The sequence below is a fragment of the Giraffa tippelskirchi genome, chromosome 6, assembly GCF_054371585.1.
Source record: "Giraffa tippelskirchi isolate mGirTip1 chromosome 6, T2T-mGirTip1v1.2.pri, whole genome shotgun sequence".
Lineage (NCBI taxonomy): Eukaryota > Metazoa > Chordata > Mammalia > Artiodactyla > Giraffidae > Giraffa > Giraffa tippelskirchi.
Window position 1 is genome coordinate 20118698 of NC_137280.1, and position 15783 is coordinate 20134480.

Sequence of the window (15783 nt, forward strand, 5' to 3'; positions counted from 1 at the left end):
ATCTGTTATAGAAAGTATATTATGGCATGATCATATGGTAGAAAGTATATGAGTCTTGATATCAAAGAGTCTTGAGTTTGAGTCTGCTTTTGGTACTTCCTTTCTTCTTTTTGGGAAGTATGTTAAAATATATTCCATATATCATTTCACCTCTATATATGTCAATATGCATTTCTAAAAATATAAACATTCTCTTACCAACTGCCATGCTCTTATTTTAACAAAATTAATAATAATTCTTGGTATTACTGAACACAGCCAGGTCATAATCAGGTTTCCCTGGTTGCCTCATAAATGTTTTCTTACTGTTGCTTATTTTGAGCAGGATCTAAACATCTCCACACTTCATTTGTGAGTGTGTCTCAGTCTCTTAACCCACAGTGATACTCCCTTACTTTCCATGCCACTGACTTGTTATAGAAACCAGATCAGTTGTCCTGCTACAGGCCCACAGTCTGTGGTGTCACTTCCTTTTGGTGTCACTTAACTTTGTTCATCTACCTCAAGGGCCAGAAAACTTTTTCTGTAAAAGGCGAGATAACAAATATTTTTAGGCTCTGTGGCCACACGGTCTCTGTCACAACTACTCAACTCTGTCACTATAGCATGAAAGGAGGCAAAGACAAGACTTAAATGCATCAGAGGGGCTGTGTTTCAATAAAACATTATGAAAAAAACAAAAACAAAAAACACGCAGTGGGCTGGATTTGGCTCAAAGGCCATAATTTGCTAACCCCTGCTGCAGAAGCCTGATTTCACACAGGTTCAACATTTTTGGCAGGAATTCTCCTTCAGAGAGGGTGCTGTTTGCTTTATACGTACCCCTGCAGCACACTGTAGACTTCTCATCAGTCTGAAATTCAGCAACAGGTCCAGGTAGGGCAGCCTGATGCTTCCACTGTAACGTTCCCAAACTTTTGTCTAATAGTTTCATTTACTGATGATCACAGCCTGAATAAATTATTTCATTAGGGTGGAAAAATGAATTTCTAATCCTGCCATTCTTTATACATTCATTAGCTAAATTTTTGTAAAGACCTTTCCCTCAACAAATGTTATTCACTTACCCTGAAACACAGTTCATACAGAAAAAAAGGGAGGACGATTGCTTAATTCTTTCTTTATAATTGCTTATTTTCAGAGTATAGAGTTAATGCCCTATTTGTTACCACTGGTATCTGGTAATTTGTACTGGTGTGTGTCTTATTATGAGTCTGTTGTTATGAACCAAGGAGTTTTCTATATTCAATCAGCTGTCTTTATTACTCTTTTTGATACTTAAGTTCTCTCATCTTTGGTCAATGAGAGTCTCTTTACATTGGTCCCTGTTTCCTTTTGGCATGAACCACTAACTAGTCTTTGAGAGTTTCCTTGCTTTTTTGACACACAGAACGTCCCAGGCTCATTTTCTGGCATTTTCTGCCCCAGAATGAAATCAGCCATTCTTCTATGATCTCTGGATCCTTTCAGTGAGGAATGTTATTTACCATGATAGAGTTCTAGTTGTGCTCAATGTTACTGTGTTGTTATTACAACATTTCACTGATAATAAAAAAATATAATCTTGAATTAATGGGCAGAAGCTTAAAGTAGTATACTCTTTCTGGGAAACAACCATCTCATAGTACTAGTATAAAGATTAAATGATTTTACATATATGGCATTAAAAGCCATGGTTAGCATATGGTAAAAACTCAGTAACAATCAGGTACTATTTTTAATGAGAACTTTGAAAATACTACAACCTTTGACCCAGTAATTCTACTTTTATGACTTAACCATAAAGAAAATAATTTAAAAATTAAGATAAATTTAAAGCATATCAATTAGAGTATTTATAAATGTGAACAAAACTGTAAACAATCTAACATTCAACATTAAGGAAACAGTTTATGAAGAAAAAGTGATATGGAAAAGCCCATGATATATGTCAGGTAATACTAATAAACCCATCAGCCAAAGGTACCATTTCTGCTAGTCAAGTATGAATGCTCATTCCCTTGTACCCTAACCACATTTTGATTTTTATGTCTTGAACATGTGAACACTTATGTATTGAATATTTTGAACACTTAACAGAACACTTTGACTTTTACACATTTACTAAATTAGTATGTGGTATTTATTTGTACTTCTTTGTGAAGTTAATTTTTGTTTCTAATTTTAATATCCATCAATTACTATTTCTATAAATTATCTCATGTCCATCTACTGAGGAAGAAATAAAATTAATATTGCATATAAAAAGTATTTGCATAAGTTATTTAATATGCTCACAACAAACCTTGAGGGTATGCGGCATAAAATCCAATAATCCAACATCTTGCCATTTAGAAATCTCAATTAATAGCAAACCTAAATTAATTCAGAAAACACTAATGATCTGGCATCTGTGGCTCATCTATAAGCATCACAAACAGATGAGTTATAGTAATAAATTTAAAAAAGCAAATATATCGGGAATTAATCAGTTTGTATATAAACTACATTGAATTTAGGGAAGTCTCGGAGTAAAACTACAAAGCAGCAGCATAGTGTAAAGGTTAAGAGCACCAACTCCTGAGCCATACCACCTGGGTTCAAATCCAAGCTCTTCTACTTACTAATTATGCAATCTTGCTGAAATACTTCTCTGTGTCTCTGGTTCCTTATATGTGAAACAGAAATAATAATAGAATCTAAGCCTACAGGGTTGTTATGAGAAGTGAGTGAGTGTATGCACATATATATATATACATATGTGTATGTACATACACATATACATACACAAACACAGTGATTAGAATATTGCCTGGTATGCAGTAACTGCTATATGTTTGCTATTGTTACAAACATCAGCGAGTTTATAAATCTGTCCCTCCTTGTCTCCTACTAGTTCATATAGCAGAGCTTGCTATTCAAATACTGTATTATTGTGTGACTTTTCCCAAATATTCCTACTTTAATTAGCTATGTACAATTTAGTTAATCAAGGTACAATTCTTTTTAAAGTACTTCTGATGACATGCCAGACACAATATCTAAAAGAAGAAAAAGAAAACTCTAAAGTAATCTTCAGAAAGAAGAACAAAGCTGGAGGCATCATATTCCCTGATTTCAAACTATATTACAAAGCTATAGTAATTAAAACAGACACATAGATCAATGGAATGAAATAGAGCCCAGAAATTAACCCATGCATGTACAATCAATTAATTTACCACAAAAGAGCCAAGAATATACAATGAGAAAAGGACAGTCTCTTCAATAAAGGTGTTGGGAAAACTGAACAGCCACATGCAAAAAAATGAAAAATGGACCTCTATCCTTACACTATATGCAAAAATTAACTCGAAATGAATTAAAGATTTGAACATAAGACCTGAAACCATAAAACTCCTAGAAGAAAATATAGGCACTAAGTCCTTGACACGTCTTGGTGACAATTTTTGAATCTGGTACCAAAAGCAAAAGTAACAAAAGCAAAAATAAAGCAGGACTATATCGAAATGAAAGCTTCTGCAAAGCAAAGGAAATCATCAATAAGAGACAAAGGAGCTTACTGAATGGGAGAAAATATTTGCAAATCACATATTTGATAAGGGGCCAATATCCAAAATATATAAAAAGCTCAAACAATTCAATAACAACAACAACAAAAACTCCAAACACTCAGATTACAAAATGGGCAGAGAATTTGAGTAGATATTTTATGCAGATGGCCAACAGGTACATGAAAAGATGCTCAACCTCATTAATCATCAGGGAAATGCAAATAAAAAACCATAATGAGATATACCTCATACCCATCAGCATTATTATTATCAAAAAGACTAGAAATAATACATGTTGGTGAGAATGTGGAGAAAGGGAAATCTAGTGTGTTGTTGGTAGAAATGTAATTTAGTGTAGCCACTATGGAAAACAGTATAGAGGTTCCTCAAAAAGTTAAAATTAGAACTACCATATGATCTATTCAATTCCATTCCTGGGCATTTATCTGAAGAAAATACAAACACTAACTCTAAAATATATATGCACTACTATGTTCACTGTAGCATTTACAATATTCAAGCTATGGAAACAACTAAATATCTATCAATAAATAAATGGATAAAGAAATTGTGAGATATATGGTAGAATATTATTCAGCAACAAAAAATGAAATCTTGCCTTTTGTGAAACATGGGTGGCATTATGTTAAGTGCAAGAGGTCAAATACCATATGATATCTCTCATAAGTGGAATCTAGATACATATGTGTATGCATGTGTGTATTTCCAAGCTCACAGATATCAAGAATAAAACCATCAATATAGATCACATCACAACACTACAGAGGTCTCTAATTTCCTGCAGCAGTGCTTCTCAAACCTGAATATGAAAGAAATCACCTAGGGATCTTGTTAAAATGGACAGTCTAATTCAATATCTAGGGCAAGGCCTGAGATTCTCCATTTACAACAAGTTTCTTAGGTAGTACCAATGCAGCTGATTCAAGAACAACGCTATTGGGGGTCATGAACAAGCTTTAAGGAGTTCTGGAATCACACAATATCACATACAACATTTTCTGTGAATGTGTATACGTGGATTAGTTTCTAAGAAAAGGACCTATGTACAGCTCTTATCATCTTCTCAGGAGCAGGGGTGCAAGCAGGAAAAGGGCAAAGGTAGACAGTAAAAAGTTTGTGGGAGAGGTGACAAAGGCAAAAATCAGTTTCACAGCTAACTGAAAAAAACCTGTCACATTATAAACAGGAAAGATTATTTGTAAAGGCAACTATTTTACACATGTATGACAGACAATTATAACTTTTAAGACTAAGCTGAAGAATTAGACAATTCTATATTATAAGCAACTATATTGTGGCAAGTTACAACTGAGAAGACTAAATTGAAGAATCTTTAAATTCTAGAATAAAAAGGCAACAATAAAAAAACTAAGGGACAAAAAGGAAAGCCAGGACACACGTAGAAAATATTTTTGAGAGCACATTTCTTATAACTTTAAAGCAAATATGGAAACAGAGTTGAAATTATGATATTCTAGGAAAATATGACCTGGTATTTTTAACAAAATTGACTCAAAGAGGTAGAAATCGAAAAGATAAAGTTATTCTCCAGAAGTACCACGCCCTTAGAGTTGCAGAGTACAGTTCTAAAAAGAACTTATAAAAAAACATAACTTCTATTATTTTAAATTCTGTTGTAGCTTGCCCTCTACTTAGGTCAGGGAAACAAAAGAATAATTTTTAAAAAAATAAACAAAATAAACAAAAAGTAGGAATAAATCAGATATCTTAACTTGAATTCTCTGTAACACACCCACATACTTCAATCAAATCAAGCACTCAGTTCCTTGTTGTAACGCAGCAGGAAAAGTAATGTGGAGCTGAATCCTCTTCAGACTCAATTTATGCAATTTTACCTACACTCACTCACATTTTTCATATGGCCTCTAAATACAACCATTTCATCTGGTGCTCAAAACACTTCTGTACCAGTGCCAGAGAGAAAACTGGATGTTTGGCACTTAAAGAAGCACTGAATATTGTAATACATGTATACTATACCTGAAGATGATTTCAGGGAGTTTTAAATGACCTACACTTTAGCCTTACTCACTGACATTAGAACCTAAACTCTGTGTAGTGATTCTAGAGCAGCACAAACAGTAGGTTCTCCTTCCATCTTCCACCCTTGGTACCAGCGTGGATACTCTTTCGTACAAGTAATCATGTCAGGGACACCACACGGTCATGGCTTACACGGTACTGGGCCACATCTTGGTTAATTCTATGGCTGCTACCTTTTGAGCAAATAAGTTTGGTCGTCAAGTATAATCATCCCCAACAGACTAGAAGTGCCCCTCTGGCAGAACACAGCGGTCCTATCCCTGGATTTGAGCTCAGGCTTCATTCAGCATCTCTATTTTACTCCACAGACCCCACCTTCGGGTGGAATTCTACTTCTTATGCAACCCGTCCATCTCCACCAAACTATCTCACTTGCTTCTTTGGTCATAAGGCTCACTCATAAGAAGGGGCTGACCTCTCACAGGCTCATCTCTATTATCTTGCTTAGTGAAACAAAAGTCTATCTGCACTAGGAATGAAAACATTTTTCCTGTCAGCAGAACAAGGTTGTTCATTTTTGCTTTCTTATTGTAACTGTAGCTATATAGGTCCTAAGCTCTTACTCTCTAATCTGAGAAGGCAAAATAATTGCAACTGAAACAATAAAATGTGTTACACTCTTCCTGACAGCTGAAATCAATTTTAAAAGGTGTATCTGTTTTAAGTGTATCTAAAAGAATAGATTAACAGATGTGAAAAAATGGGCAGAGAGAGAGAGTCAGTTTACAGGAGAGAAAAAGAAAAGGGGTGGAGAGAGTTAGAAAGTTGTCAGTAACTATAAACTGACTTCATAGATACAAATATAAAGCCTTAAAAAATTAGTAAATGTATTCCAGCAGATTAAAACATAATATATCATTACCAACTTGTCATGGTCTACCTCATAAATGCAAAAGGAGTTCAACACTGAACTACTTGAACTTCAATAGTTCACATGAATGTAATTTACTCCATTCATGGATAAACAAATTCATTTATTCAACAAGTGCTGTCCTGTATTATGTTAGGTATGATTCACTTACATAATTCTGGCCCTCATAAATAACTTATGATCATTTCAGAAATGACAACTCTTAAGTGTCAAAATTAAATGTCTATTCCCAGAAACTTATTTTATATAGGAACTCATGGAGTAGCTCCAATTTGATTACGAGTTTATCAGAAACATATAGCAAACATCACACTTAAATATTTTAGGGAAAAAAAAAAGGTGGGGGATGGGAACCATTAACACTAAAGACTAAAAAGATCTCAACTGCTGAGTATGCACCTTATTTGGATCCTGATTCAAACAATTTCTGAAACTTTATGTTACAACTAGAACAATAAATATATATGGCTAGATGTGTGTGTGCATGCTCAATTGCTTCAGTCATGTCCGACTCTTTGTGATGCTATGGACTGTATCCCGCTAGGCTCCTCTGTCCATGAGGATTCTCCAGGCAAGAACACTGGAGTGGGTTGCCATGACCTCCTCCAGGGGATCTTCCCAACCCAGGGATCGAACCAAGTCTCTTACGTCTCCTGAATTGGCAGGCAGGTTCTTTACCACTAGCACCACCTGGGAAGCCCATATGGTTAGATATGTCCTGACAGGAATTGTGAACTTTTTTAGTTAGTGGTATTGGGCTTATGATTTTTACTGTTTTTTGTTTTTGGAAGCCTCCACATCTTAGAGATACACACTGAAATATTATTAGACTAGATATCTAGAATCTGCTTCAAAATCATTTGGGTTTAGGGAGCAGGTGGAGGAGGGCATAAAACAAGACTGGCCATATAATGATCATTTGTTGAAGCTGGATGTTGGGTATATCTGGTTAATTATACTAGTGCCCTACTTTTGAATACGTATGAAATTTTCCAAAGTACAGAGTTTCAAAATTGTTTTTAATTATCAAACATAATGGGGAAAAAATCAAACAAAAAAGAACAAAAATTAAATGCAAACACAAAAGAGAATCTACTTTATCAGAAAATCTTCTATAGATATTATCATATAGCATTATTCTATTTTTTTAAGATAATACTTAATAACTTTTATTTGAAATATACATACAAGAATGTAGTAATTCCAAGTTTATAGTTCTGTGAGTTACGACCTAAAAAAACCTGCATCTGCATAAACCCCCTTAGGTTAAGAAATAAATTAGGCAGCACCCCAGAAGCTTCCTTGGTACCCATCTCAATCACTACCCACCTCCACCCCACTCCAAGAGGCAACTATTCTCCTACATTAGTCTAACTTCTAACACTGCAATCATACAGGAGCCATAACTGTATGCTTAACTTCTTTTTTTCCTTTTTTTTTAAATTTATTTTTTTACTTTACAATATTGTATTGGTTTGCTTAAATTCTTTTAATCAACATGTGAAATTAACCCACCCTGCCCGCAGCAGAACATCTATTTCTGCTTTATCGACTATGCCAAAGCCTTTGACTGTGTGGATCACAATAAACTGTGGAAAATTCTGAAAGAGATGGGAATACCAGATCACATGACCTGCCTCTTGAGAAACCTGTATGCAAGTCAGGAAGCAACAGTTGGAACTGGACATGGAACAACAGACTGGTTCCAAATAGGAAAAGGAGTACGTAAAGGCTGTATATTGTCACCCTGCTTATTTAACTTATATGCAGAGTACATCATGAGAAACGCTGGGCTGAAGGAAGCACAAGCTGGAATCAAGATTGCTGGGAGAAATATCAATAACCTCAGATATGCAGATGACACCACCCTGATGCCAGAAAGTGAAGAAGAACTAAAGAGCCTCTTGATGAAAGTGAAAGAGGAGAGTGAAAAAGTTGGCTTACAGCTCACCATTCAGAAAACTAAGATCATGGCATCTGGCCCCATCACTTCATGGCAAATAGATGGGGAAACAGTGGAAACAGTGGCTGACTATTTTTTGGGGCTCCAAAGTCACTGCAGATGGTGATGATTGTAGCCATGAAATTAAAAGATGCTTACTCCTTGGAAGGACAGTATGACCAACCTAGATAGCATATTAAAAAGCAGAGACATTACTTTGTCAACAAAGGTTCATCTAGTCAAGGCTATGGTTTTTCCAGTGGTCATGTATGGATGTGAGAGTTGGACTATAAAGAAAGCTGAGCGCTGAAGAATTGATGCTTTTGAACTGTGGTGTTGGAGAAGACTCTTGAGAGTCCCTTGGGCTGTGAAGAGATCCAACCAGTCCATCCTAAACAAGATCAGTCCTTGGTGTTCATTGGAAGGACTGATGTTGAAGCTGAAACTCCAATACTTTGGCCACCTCATGCGATGAGTTGACTCATTGGAAAAGATCTTGATGCTTGGAAGGATTTGGGGCAGGAGGAGAAGGGGCCGACAGAGGATGAGATGGCTAGATGGCATCACTGACTCAATGGACGTGAGTTTGGGTTGACCCTGGGAATTGGTGATGGACAAGGAGGCCTGGCGTGCTGCAATTCATGGGGTCGGAAAGAGTTGGACACGACTGAGCGACTGAATTGAACTCAACCTGCAGCAGTGGTTTGGTTCTCTTCCTTCTTTTTAAAACTTTGCTCTTTTCTATTTGTTCTTGTAATGAGAGCAAGCTGTCCTTAAAGTGCAGTCAGTGGACTCTTGGAAATTTTCAACACCCTTTCAGAGTTTAACAGAATACAGAGTTCACTAATTTGATTTCAGTTTCCACACTGCAACTAAACTTTAAAAACCTACTACTTGTCAAGTCTTGGTGCAGCATCAAAGAATATTCACATTTATCTGAAAAAGCTACTAAAATTCTTCTCACACAGTTATCTATGTGAAGCCAGCTATTCTTCCTATACCTCAAGCAAAACATGTCACAACAGACTGACTGCAGAGGCAGACATGATAAATCAGCTGTCTTCTATTAAGCCAGACATTATAGTGATTTGCAAAAATGTATAGCAACGCCATTATTCTTATTCAACTTTTTTGGGGGAAATTTTAGTTGTCACTTTACATATTTTTAAATCGTATGCCACTTAAGGTCACACGTAAATGGGGTTTCTTTTTCAACTTTAATTTATCATATTATTTAAAAACATGTATTTCTGTCATATAAAAAACATTCTTTGAGTCCCTCAGTAATTGTGGAGCCCTCGGGTGGGAGTGGGAACCAAGAGCAGCAGCAGCAGGGACGTCACCCCTGCCCACCCCATGTAAAAAAATAAAATAATTGTGGAGCCCCAAGTCCCAAAAGTTTGAACTGCTGGTGTACAGTTTTCCCTTATGTGAATATACTGTATACCATAATTTATTCATCCATTCTATTGCTGATGGACATATGGGCTGTTTCTAGTCTGGAATTAAAACAAGTAAGGATGCTATGAATATCCTCGTACATGTCTTCTGACGCACGTGACATCCTTGAATCTACTGAGTTTATATCAGGAGCAGAACTGCTGGATCACAGGGCTTGTTTATAACAGATACTGTTTTCAAAGTGGCTGTTAAGCATTTGAATGTGGTTAATCTAATTGAGATGAACTACAAGAATAAAATTTACACTAGATTGTAAACACTTAGCATGATAAACATAATGCAGAATATCTCATTAATAATTTTGTATCGATTACACATCAAAATATTTTAGATCTATTAAGTACATTATTAATATTAATCTCACTTTTTTTTTAATGTTGATACTAGAAAGTTTAATACCATGTGTATGACTTATACTTGAAGCTCACATGATACATCTGTTACGCAGAGCTGCTCCAGGGGGAAATATAGAGAAGTAAAACAGGAAAATACCAAATTTGCATATATTAAGAACAATCTGAGAAGCTTAGGTAACAGGCACCTAGTTTGGAGCATCCAGGAGAGACCTCCCAAAGGAGATAACATCAAAAAAAAAGCCCAAGGATGGCAGTAGTCTGCGTAGAGAAGAAAGTGGTGGAGGAAGCCGGATAAAACCAGGCAAACAGGAGTGTGTGCAAAGGCCAGGAGACAGAGAACCGTGTTCAGAATAGCAAAGAAGGAGCACCGTGGGGGAGGAGGGGCATGGTGGAGGGAGTGACAGGAGACAAGAACGGGAGAAACAGCTAGATCCTGAAGGGCCTAGTGATGCTTCTATTTTAAGAAAAGGGAACTACTAGTAGGTTTTAAGCAAGAAAGTTACATAATCATATACTCACTTTAGAAGAGTCCCTCTGTGGCTGCTCCGTGTGATATGAGTGAATCAGGATAAGACTCAAGACTAGCTGGGACCGTTACAAAAATGGAGATTAAAAGATAATGGGTCTCAGTGTGAAGAGGACAGCAGTAAAGAGATGTGAACCTTAGGCAAAAATCACTATTCTCAAAGCTTTGGTTTCTTCTAATAATAACCAACTCAGAGTTATTTTGAGGATTTAAACAAGGCATCTTTTCGCAAAAGGACTTCTGTATTCTAACTCTTTGTAAAAGGTTTTAGTTTCATTGGAACAGGCAATAATAAATAAAAGAATCTGAGTTCTATTTCAGAATATGCCAGACAAAAAGATTCATGTCTTCTCCAACTTACTAAAACCTAAAAGATAGCTTAACAATCAATGAAGCTAAGTCAGATAATTACATTTGAACAGTACATTCCAACTAAGACACATCCTACTGTGCTCCATTTAACATGAAAAGATGAGCACCATGTCCCAGCTCTAAAAACTGAAATGGAAGTGTATTCAAGGTAAGTATTAAGTTACTTTCACGCAGTGGTGAAAACATGAATGCAAAACAATTTCATGTCTTCACAAAACTAATAGTAGCAGGGAAATGAGTTATCAAATATTCAAGAAGAAAACTATTCGGTCTTAGTTATCAAATATTCAAGAACTAAAAAACTATTCAGTAGGTTTCATTTATTTTGAAGTTGAGGGACCTTCTAAAGTTATATCTTCTATAAATAAACTATTCAGTCTGGGGGGGGGAGATAAAAGGAAATTTTATTTTTCCAAAAACTCTGAAGTTATCTGATCCACCAATGTATTCTTGACTCTCCTAAGATAAACAACAATCTTTAATTGATCACTTAGTACAAAGCGTTTAACTTGGGCAAAAAGATCTTGAAATCTAACATTTGTTCTACCCTTTATTTTCTGCCTGAAACACTTTTAAAACACTGTAGGAAGTTTTGTTCTGTACTGACTTCATCAACAAAAATGACACTCCTTAGGACTGAGTTCTCCATAGAAAACTTCTTAAGCCTCTCCCCTTTTAACTTGAATCTAAGCCCACTCCCCATGTCTGTGTTGCACAACTATTCACCACAATATATCTTGCTGCACTGGATGTTTTTAGCCTTCTCTTTTCTAGATTAAAAAATAGAAACTTAACTTCCTAGGGTCTATACTGATTTACTGAATTATGGAAACAGAAATGACCCTCAATCCCTCAGCCCTTTTCTTTAATCTCACCGGATGATCTCATGTTTTGTTAATTCTCCATCATCCTACCTCCAAACCTACGGACCTCTTCCCTCTTTCGGCAAGAGAGGAAGTACCCCTTTCTTCCCTATCAAAAGGCAATCCATACTCTTCCTTCTATCCACCGCTACCACCTCAGTCCAAGCTCCTGTGTTTCTCAGCCAAAACCTATCATCCCACCTCTGCCCTTACCTACTTCTCAGCAATTCACACAGTGGCGAAAGCGACTGTTTCAAAACATAAATCACATTATGTCACTTAAACTGTGTCAATAAGTTACACTTAAAATAAGCCCAAACTCTCTATGTTGGTTTCCAACACCCTGAGCTCCTCCTGCCTGAGAGTCTAGACTCATCTCATCACTCTTACGTCATTGTGTTCCAGCTACTGATTTTATTTCTTTACCTGCAACACACCAGCTCTTCCACACCAGCTCTTTTCCAGGTCTGGATCTTTCATGGGTTGTTTCCATGTCCAAAGCTCTCCTATCCCAATCATCACATGGCTAGCTATCTTTCAGGTCTCCTATTCTCCTTTACAACGAAGCCTTCCTCTAACTACTCTGTGTCTCTTATTCACTGTCTCTGACCCTTGTTTGTTTTTGTTAGAGCACACAAGTTATTCACTAGACTATAAGCTCCACGACGGCAGAAACCACGTTCACCAGGTTGTTGCGTCTTACATACTGCAAGTAAGTACTCCAGGCATATTTGCTAAATGAACGAGTGAGTGAAGAGAGAGACAGGATTAAGCTTCAGTCTTGGTTCTATTGTTTCCTAGTGGTATGAGCTTAGACAAGGCACAACTTCTCTGAGATTCTATTAAAAAAAAAAGAAATAATACCTTGTAGGATTTCTAAATGAGACCTAATGAAGATTAACGGGCATTGAATGAAGACCAAGCACAGTATCTGAACTTAATTCAGTAAAGGTTAGTTTCTTTCCCTTTCTTCTGTAGTTTAGAGAATAAGAATTCTCTAAGTTAATTCTGTATTGAAACTAACGAGACAAACAGACCTATCTATCTACGTATACACCTACTGTTGCACCTACTTAAAAAGACTAATGACATGCATTTGAACAGACAGACTGGTAACTTGCATTTGAAGGATCTAGTCTTGCACCTTAGAAAATGAGGAATAAGTAGGATACATCTTACCCCTCTCACAAAGGACAGGGTGGGGTGAGGAGAAAATGAAGAGAAATTAAGAAACTGGAAGGAAAAGTAATCTGAGAAATTAGAAATCATTAATTCAACCTCAACTCCTAAGCTTAGAACAACCTTCAATTACCTATAAAGACTTGCAGCTGGAACAAGATCAGAACTCATCCTAAAATAAAACATTTTCTATTTAAATCCACATAAATCTCATCTACATTAAATGTATCTTTACCTTTCATTTCCTTTTTGCCTTTCATTCTTTTAACTGTAATTTCATTGATATGACAAAAGAAAAAGCAACAAAGAAACCCCAAATACAAAAACGCCTCAGATCAGAGAAACAAAAACAGTATTAAGCAATTAATTTAGTTTTATTCAACATTTTATGTAATCAAGCTTGACTTTCTTAGAAGTAACCAAAATCCAGTTTAGATTTTTTTCTTATGTTCTAGTTATTTCTACAATCTTTCTAAAATTGGAACTTCTCATCTATCCTTAAACTGGAAATTTATAAAATGCTGCAGAAAGTTTCATAAAATTCACTGGGAAAGACTCACCCATCAGACATAAACTGCAAGATATGTTATGTTGCCACAACATCTAGAACAGCAGTGCGTACAGAAACAACTTTTGACTATAATGAGCTGAAAACCAGTTTAAAGATAACATTTTGTCAGAAGTCAGTCAGTATACGTCAGGGAGAGTTCTCAGGGCTCTGCAACGTTCTAGGAGCAAGTAACTGAAGACTTAACCACCTACAACTCTTCAAGGCTACTGTAAAATGATATACAAATACAACAAACACTTTAAGTTACATTTTAAGGCTTCACCTAGGGCAGAATTTTACAAACCAAGAATTGTATTCTGTAAGTGGGTCCAAGCCAGTAAATGAAGAAAGGAAGCAGGACAGAAGGGAGGTGGAGTAGACTAGAACACATCAGAGAGAATCTCAGGTGGTACCAACAAGTATTATTTCATGAACTTTGTTTTGTTCTGGGAGTAATAAAAAAAAATGCAATATTTTAAGTATTTTATGGTTTTATTTTTATTTTAGGTTTGAGTGGGGGAAAAAAAGATGACAAAACATTGATCTGGGAGACAAACGCAAGTGAGAAAGGAAAAGCGGTGGAACTGCCAGTTACCCAATGATGGTTATAGCCTGCATGGACTAGGAGACAGTCAGGGAGACCTGCATACATTCTAACAGCCAGATGTCTCCATGTGAGATACGGAAGAAACGCCTTCTCCCCTTACAGCCAGCCTAACACAGTAATAAGCCGACTCACCGGAAATGACTCTGAAGCTGGGAAAGATAGAAAGCAGAAGAAGAGGGGGACAGAGGATGAGACGGTTGGATGGTATCACCAATTCAATGCACGTGAGTTTGAGCAAATCTGGGGGATAGAAAAGGACAGGGAAGCCTGGCATGCTGCAGTCCATGGGGTTGCAAAGAGTCGGACACGACTGAGTGACTGAACAACAGCACAGTGCCCAGCAAAGCTCACAGCTGCCCTCACTAACTGTTCTTATTCCTACAAACTTCCAACAGCAGAGGTCAACCTTCACCTTCTCCTGCTAGGAACATTTAGTGCAGTTAAGATACAGCAGCTCCTGAAGATAATTATCGGTCTTTGAACAACTACTCCTATAAAACATTTAACTGTATTCCATATCATAATCAAGAGTTTCAAATGAGGTGCGAGCATTCAGAAAAGTAACTTGGAAGGAAAACAGTCACACTATTCCACTAAAATAGTCACATTTAATAGGTCATGTGAAGAGACTAAACACCAAAATACAGATTGTTTTTTAAGGCATTTGAAATGTTTCAAAGATTCATGGCACAACCTGGAGCCATTTACGACTACATTTTAATAGACAAGAAAAGAGTCACTCTGTGAAGAGTTAGTATTGGAACTGCCCCAATAGCCAATCCACCTGTCTTTTTTTTTTCACTAGGTCTAAGTTAAGCATTACTCCAAATATTCAGTTGCATTAACAGAGGTTTCTCATTACTTTTGAAGCCACTTTTTGGAAAACACATGTTTTGATGTATAAGGGACAGCTCCATAAACTACATGGGTGTATTTGTTCCATAGGCTCAAAACAGGTATTTCTCAGGATGCATCCACTACTCGTCACAACTACTGCACACACAAGTAAAACCTCAGTACTATTATGAATGCACACCCCCTCCCACGCTGCTGTTCCAGCTTTTTCCCTCTAATACAAATCCACAGAGGACTGAAGAGACAGAAAAGGACAAAAAGTGCAGCAATAAAGAGATTTTCCCCAACTGCAATGAAGGAGTGAAGGGCTCCTTTAATCTCTGCTCACAGTTTCATGTTCTGCTGGCTTACTACCTCCTTTTTCTTTATACTTTGAAACTTGCTCTGTAGCTTGAGATATCAACCCTTCGCATAACCACTCACTAGTTTTATAATCTGACGCCACATTGTTGGAAAAAGGAGCTTCAGTCTTTGCCTACTAACAACTTCTTACTAAACACAAATTCCCCAAACATAAATATCTGATAAGCACCTACTAGAAAGTCATTCTTGTGCACCAAGACAAAATTATGGGGTTCATGGC

The 15783-nt window shown here is 36.6% G+C and overlaps 1 protein-coding gene across 2 annotated transcripts in view; it reads right to left on the bottom strand.

Moving 5' to 3' along the window:
- LRP12 (LDL receptor related protein 12) overlaps nt 1-15783 on the bottom strand; it is an 86139-nt gene that overhangs the window by 68412 nt on the left and 1944 nt on the right. The gene's annotated exons all lie outside the window — the stretch shown is intronic.